Source organism: Electrona antarctica (assembly GCF_951216825.1).
Source record: "Electrona antarctica genome assembly, chromosome: 24".
NCBI classification, from domain to species: Eukaryota; Metazoa; Chordata; class Actinopteri; order Myctophiformes; family Myctophidae; genus Electrona; species Electrona antarctica.
In genome coordinates this window covers 20,061,526-20,067,525 of record NC_136803.1, presented here as the reverse complement: position 1 = coordinate 20,067,525, position 6,000 = coordinate 20,061,526, and positions in this window count along the sequence as shown.

The window sequence follows — 6,000 nt, the reverse complement described above, 5'->3', positions numbered from 1 at the left end:
GAATAAAAGTCGGTTCGGCTCTGTAGAGCCTACAATGTGACGTCATTTGAGGTTTGGGGGGGCGGGTACCGTCCTAAAGTCGGCTCTTCGGTGCTACTGAAAATGACGACCCAAAATCATTTCGGCACTACAGCGGTAAAATAGGCGTATGAATTGGCCCTTACACTTTGGTGACTTGGCAAGTCCTGCACAGAAAATAACAGCAGAGTCAGACCTATAGAGGTGTCCACAACCACTTGTGAGCTTGTAGAGTGGCTATATTTTCGAGGTGTATAATAAATGTCACGTTATAATGTAGGCTAATAAAGGTTCACACGCGTGCATTGTCGGCATGCATTGTGCAGGCACAGTGACAAATGCAGTCAAGGGTGCGCCCTTTATTACCTAAACAGGAGAGAGCCATATGCGCACGGCGACCCACTGTATACTTTCTTCTCACCATTGACACCTCTCTCTCTCTCTCTCTCTCTGCACCCCCCCTCTCTCCCCTCCATAACCATGACCATGAAATGGAGAGCAAAATACAGCACAAGAATATAGTTTCACATGGCTATGCACACACCACGCATAAACAGTTAGACTTGTTGTTGCAGGTGTACTGCAATGGCATTTGGCCTGGGTCCTTATTGGTTAATATCCACAGTTTATCTGTAGCGGTCCGCAATTAACCTATATATTGTTCAAGCTTCGCATTCGGCACCAATACAAATTAAATCACCAGTCCGCACTGGACTTTTAGGCTGATATATGTATTATTGGATGCAGCAGAGCAGAGCCTTTGCAGTTGATGCAACATATGATACGTTTTAAAGTTGTTAACAGTGATATATAAACATGAACAATTGGATAGATATCCATGTAGTTTCCATGCAGGCCTGCACAAGCTGCATTTCTCACCTAATTATAATAAAAATGATATGCGCTAATAAGCAGTGACATCATCGTTTCTCAAAAGCTCCGTTTCGCATGACTAAACAGATCCACTGATCCGGATATTTTCGAAAATGTTCACTTATTTATCCGTTTCCGAAAACGCCGTTTGAGTGTGGCTGAAAGGCCCAAACGCACACAAAAAAATTGCGTTTAGCAAAAGATCCATATTCGTGTAGCCTGGGCCTAAATGTAAGGTTGCAAATATGCTTATCGGTGTTGTGAGGATGAGGGGGTACCTGGAAAAAGATCTTCTCCCCAAGGGGTACCTGGGCCAAAAAAGTTTGGGAACCCCTGATCTAGCTGATCTTGAGGCCAAAAAAAAACTATCAACTATCAACTAGTACCAACAAGGTCAACTAGTGGATTTACTAGTAGACTAGTTGAATAGTCGACTAGTTGCTTAAAGCCCTACTGCTTCGGCAGTACTTTTCTTTTCTCCAGTGTGGACAAGCTGGTGTGTCTTCAGTTTATCTGACCTACTGAAACTCTTGTCACACTGTTTACACTGGATAGGTTTGTCTCCAGTGTGGACACGCTGGTGTCTCTTAAAGCCACCTGAGAGACTGAAACTCTTGTCACACTGTTTACAGTGGAAAGGTTTTTCTCCAGTGTGGACAAACTGGTGTGTCTTCAGTTTATCTGACCTACTGAAACTCTTGTCACACTGTTTACACTGGATAGGTTTGTCTCCAGTGTGGACACGCTGGTGTCTCTTAAAGCCACCTGAGAGACTGAAACTCTTGTCACACTGTTTACAGTGGAAAGGTTTGTCTCCTGTGTGGATACGCTGGTGTGGCTTCAGCTGACTTGAATGACTGAATCTCTTGTCACAATGTTTACAGTGGAATGGTTTTTCTCCAGTGTGGACAAACTGGTGTGTCTTAAAGTCACCTAACCTACTGAAACTCCTGTCACAATGTTTACACTGGAAAGGTTTGTCTCCAGTGTGGAGATGCTGGTGTGCCGTCAGGCTAACTGACCAACTGAAACTCTTGTCACAATGTTTACACTGGAAAGGTTTGTCTCCAGTGTGGACACGCTGGTGTGACGTCAGATTACCTAACAAACTGAAACTCTTGTCACAATGTTTACACTGGAAGGGTTTGTCTCCAGTGTGGACACGCTGGTGTGACGTCAGATTACCTAACAAACTGAAACTCTTGTCACAATGTTTACACTGGAAGGGTTTGTCTCCAGTGTGGAGATGCTGGTGTGACGTCAGATTACCTAACCGACTGAAACTCTTGTCACAATGTTTACACTGGAAAGGTTTGTCTCCAGTGTGGACACGCTGGTGTCTCTTAAAGTCACCTAACTGACTGAAACTCTTGTCACAATGTTTACACTGGAAAGGTTTGTCTCCAGTGTGGACACGCTGGTGTGACGTCAGATTACCTAACAAACTGAAACTCTTGTCACAATGTTTACACTGGAAAGGTTTGTCTCCAGTGTGGACACGCTGGTGTCTCTTAAAGTCACCTAACCTACTGAAACTCTTGTCACAATGTTTACACTGGAAAGGTTTGTCTCCAGTGTGGAGATGCTGGTGTGCCGTCAGATTACCTAACAAACTGAAACTCTTGTCACAATGTTTACACTGGAAAGGTTTGTCTCCAGTGTGGACACGCTGGTGTACCTTCAGGCTATCTGACCTACTGAAACTCTTGTCACACTGTTTACACTGGAAAGGTTTGTCTCCAGTGTGGAGATGCTGGTGTGCCGTCAGGCTATCTGACCTACTGAAACTCTTGTCACACTGTTTACACTGGAAAGGTTTGTCTCCAGTGTGGAGATGCTGGTGTGCCGTCAGGCTATCTGACCTACTGAAACTCTTGTTACACATTTTACACTGGAAAGGTCTTTCTACAGTGTCGACAGACTCTGCACCTCCACTTGTCTCCCCCCAATCACCACTGTCATCAGTGACTTCAGTGTCAGATTCGAGTTCAACTTCAGAGCAGTGTGAAGAGATGTCTTCATCAACTTCACCTTTCACTGCTAGTAATGTCAACATTGACCCATCAGGTTCCTCTGGTCTTTGAAGTAGTTCCTCCTGTTCTTCTTTAAGCTCCTCCTGCTCCTCTTTAATGTGTGGAGGCTCTGGTTCCTCCTGGAGCAGACTGGGGATCCTCTCCTGTCCAGGAGAAACTTCCTCTTTGCACACAACCATGTGCAGAATGTTGAGTTGTGGGAGGTCTTCAGGTTCCTCCTGTTTAATTGAAATGTCTTCAGGTCCCTTTTTAATAGAAATGTCTTCAGTTTCCTCCTGTTTAATAGAAATGTCTTCAGGTTCCTCCTGTTTAATAGAAATGTCTTCAGGTTCCTCCTGTTTAATAGAAATGTCTTCAGGTTCCTGTTTAATAGAGATGTCTTCAGGTTCCTCCTGTTTAATAGAGATGTCTTCAGGTTCCTCCTGTTTAATAGAAATGTCTTCAGGTTCCTCCTGTTTAATATAAATGTCTTCAGGTTCCTGTTTAATAGAGATGTCTTCAGGTTCCTCCTGTTTAATAGAGATGTCTTCAGGTTCCTCCTGTTTAATAGAAATGTCTTCAGGTTCCTCCTGTTTAATAGAAACATCCCTGGCTGAGTCTGGAGAGTTCATCTTCACCTGCAGTCTGGGCTCCACACTGGTTGAGGTATGGCTGGTCTTCAGGTTGGTCTGGCTAGGAGCTACAGGTGACATAAAAAAGTATTTTTGTAAAAAACAAAAATTGGTTTTCTGAGCTCAATTGTACCCAAAAGATAATCACACCCGTGTGAACTGAGTGGTGTAAGGTCTTATATAGCCTGATCAGCTGTGGTCTGACGTAATGGCTGACGTAATGAAGCAACCATGCTCATTTTTTGAGCACAGACAGACAGACAGACAGACACGTAAACTAACAAAGCCAGTCGTAGGAGTGGTTTACACCACTCAAAAAACCTGAACTACAGAACATTCAGTAGATGTTCTGTGGTCTGGTGTTTTCTGGCTCAAACAAGTGCTCTGATCTTCCTGCTGTTTATGATGTCACAACCTGCAAATTCCATATATGTCAATGGGATTTGCCAGCAGATGTCACTGTTTTTATTGTTTTGCCTGTTTTCATTGCAGCTCAAAATGCTTCCAAACCCCAGAGAAAACGTCAGACCACAGAAAATCCACTGAATGTTCACAGTTCAGGTTTTTTTTGGGGTGTAATTGAGGTCATAAAACTAGCAGGGGGCGGACTTGTAAAGATTTGGTTTTTGGGGACTAGTTTCTGAATTTTGGTGTGGTGTTAGGTAGGCTATGCCACCCCATTCGACTGGTATCATGTATTGAATCGGCGAAATCATCCGTTATCAGCACGTTTTGAATGGTGCCAAAATGTCCATACTGGCATCCTCACTGTTCAGTATGTCATTATCTGCGATTGTAGCATTGTCATTATCACTGATGTCCTGACGGTGTCTGGTGGCCATGAGCTACGTGAGGCACCGCCAAGCGAGGCGCTAGCCGAGGGAGTCGCCGTGCCGAGTGTTGCGAAGGCCACCAGACCCGACTCAGCGCCGTCCGAGTTACGTCCTGATAGGCAGAGAATAGTAAATATTAGTAGCTCCTAGTTCCATGCACCGACAATAGTTGGAAATGACACGTCCACCTGGGGAAACCTTGACCAGGCTATGTGGTGAGGATGCCAGTATGGACATTTTGGCTAGCCTGGCTAATAAGCCAGACTATTATCACACAACACTGTCGCGGTTTATTAGTCTGGGCTGGCTCCACTTGGATTTCATTTCCCGGGGGGCGGGTTCAAACATTTTCTCTTTGACGCAATTGGTCAGAGCTACTGTCAGTCAAAAGTCTCAAGCATTGAACGTCACTGTACCAAAGCCCGCCCATATTGCATACCGTGTCCCGATTGGTCCGACCTGTTCTCGGTTGTAGGAAAGAGGCGTGCTACTGAGCCTCGCCAGACCGTAATCCGCTGGTAGGCAATTTTTTTTTGCCAACGGCTGATTCGGTCTGGTTTATTAACCAGGCTACATTTTGGCACCATTCAAACGTGCTGATAACGGATGATTTCGCCGTCGCAATGCAGAGATAACGTGGCTGGCTATGCCTAATTCTAAATGACGGAGCAGATGCGCAAAGACCCGCCCGGCAGCACTGTTTAATGCAATTTAAAAGTATTTTTTGTTGAATTACTTATGACAAAGTTGTAAAAGTCAAAAGTAGGTCTACCCATAACTTGCACAAATAAATTGCATTAAACAGTGCTGTCGGGCGGGTCTTTGCGCAACCACTCCGTCATTTTGATACATGCGTTAGGTATGGGTATAAGGTTTTCAAAAAGCTGTGCAAACGCGTTGGGTGCGCCCCCTAGTGGTCTGTTTGCACAGACTCAAATATTAGATACGTATAGGTATCGTTGAAAACCAAAATAATTGATAAAAGCAGTGTTGTAAATAGGTTTTCAATGTAATGAGTCCTGGGATGCAGGGATGGTCTTTTAGATGAGTCCCAGGGACATTTTATGAGTCCCACTTCAACGACGCTAGGAGTCATGTTTTGCCATTTTTACAAATTGCATTTCATTTTATATGGTTATAATGTGTTTATATTCATGTAGAAAACAGAAGAAGAAATGATATTATAACTAAAGCTAGCAAAATAAACTAGAATAAAAAACAGTACAGTAGTACCGTAGTGCATCCCGTGGTCGTGGATGCAGAGGTTCTTGTTTTATTGCGTCCCTTAACTATAAACTGTGTTTTGGGATGCAAAATGCACCCTATTTTAATCTCTGTAAAAGAGATTTTTCAATGGATTCTGTTACTATTGGGTGTGCTAAATAACATACTAAAAGTTTGTGAACAACGAACAACCAGAAAGGCATAGTTTTCAAGATGGCGTCCACGGTGGCTAAAATGTAAATGTAAAAAATCATAACAATGATGCACTTTGTAACTACTTTTTGAATAGAATTTTGCATGGTGTTAGGTATGGGCATAAGGTTTTCAAAAACCATTGCAAACTAATTTGGCTCGCCCCCTAGTGGTCGGTTTGCAATGAAAGGATTCTGTTACCATTGGGTGTGCTAA